Source organism: Cynara cardunculus, assembly GCF_001531365.2.
Source record: "Cynara cardunculus var. scolymus isolate 2C chromosome LG 9, CcrdV1, whole genome shotgun sequence".
Classification (NCBI taxonomy): Eukaryota; Viridiplantae; Streptophyta; class Magnoliopsida; order Asterales; family Asteraceae; genus Cynara; species Cynara cardunculus.
The window spans coordinates 639,674-641,300 of NC_037536.1; positions in this window are offsets into that span (position 1 = coordinate 639,674).

Below are 1,627 nucleotides of genomic sequence, written 5' to 3' on the forward strand. Positions count from 1 at the left end.
ACAATATGTATCTGTTACTTGATTATATATATGATAATAATAATCTTGAAAAACACATATCACATAATTGTAATCTTAACAAGGCTATAGAATATTTTCTAACAGTAGTGGAATCTTTTAAGATATTTCCTTCACCGCAAAATTCTAATCTAAAGGCTTCTACGGATCTTGTTATTATATTTGCTACTTCATTATCAGTTTCAATTATAGTTTCTTTAACTGTTGGGTCTAAATTTTGCCAATATCTTAAGACACTATTTAATAATGTTCTTTCTAGAAATCCTCTTATAGTGTTATTACCCATTTTATTTACCGAAACTGCTATTCTAAAAGATGTTTCCCATTTATCAATTGTCTCTTCTGTATTACTAACACAATCTAAATCTAAATATATTCCAAATGGATTAATCGATTCATTTTTCATACTTTCATAAGGTTTATAATTTTGTTCTTTTCTTATCGTAGTCATCATTGCAGCATATCCTTGAGTAGGTCTAACAAATTCTCTTCTTATAGGTATTTGTTTGCTAGTTCTAGGTATATTATTAACATTAGGCATCCAATTTTCTTGGTTTGCCTCTGGTTTTATATTCACAAAATTATCATTGATATCCATATCTCTTATTTGGGTTATTAAATTATCTATATCTAATTGTATTTCACTTTCTAATTATGAGTCAAATTTCATTATTTTTAATTTCCAACATATCCTTTTGGTATTTTCATACTAAGTAATTGTTGTATCATTCGATCTTTGTTATTATCAAAATAATTAACTTTTTTTTATTTTGACTACTTGACTTTATTAAAGTCTCTAATTTATTTAATTCTAAAAGTACTCAATAAAAAATAATAGTTTTTTGTATTTCTATTAAATCTTTATCAATTTTTAAAGGGTGATCATCTTCCTTTAAGTGTGTAAAATTATACTTATCCATCAAGGTGAATTATATTCCCAATCTGAATCATTTACTATATAATCTGAGTTTGTAAACTCATATCGATCATATGTAAAATCTTCATCAAAGATATAACTTTTAGAATCATTTTCGAAATCATTATAATTAATCGTATTTATATCGTTATTCTCAGAAAGAGATTGACGATGTAATAAATATATCGGAAGAAATAAAGTATGTATAAACTCCATAAGTCTATCTACTACGCCTCTCTCAGTAAAAATTTGGGTCGCTTTGATACCAATTTGAGAGTGGTCCATAGAAAAACCAAAAACATCTTGTAAATTAAACCAAATAAATTATATAAACTAGAAAGGTACTCGCGCAATGCAGCGAGATAGCTCTTGATTTTAATGTCTGTTTTACTCCTTGTCTTTGTCAATGTTATGACATGGTTTAATATGGTTTTAAAAATAGATAATGTTTTTATATTTGAATAAAAATATAAATTTGAAGATCCCATAAAAACTTGAAAAAAATATCGATATTAGAATCAAATTAAGTATTTTAAATATTCTCGTTTTTTGTGTAATTCCTTCCATTTTTTATTATAATTTAATAATGAAAAATTTTATTTTTGGTTTAATAATATAACATTTTATAAAGATAATAATTAAGTATTCTTTTAAATGTTAATGATTATCAAAATTATATTTTAGATTTTTTAT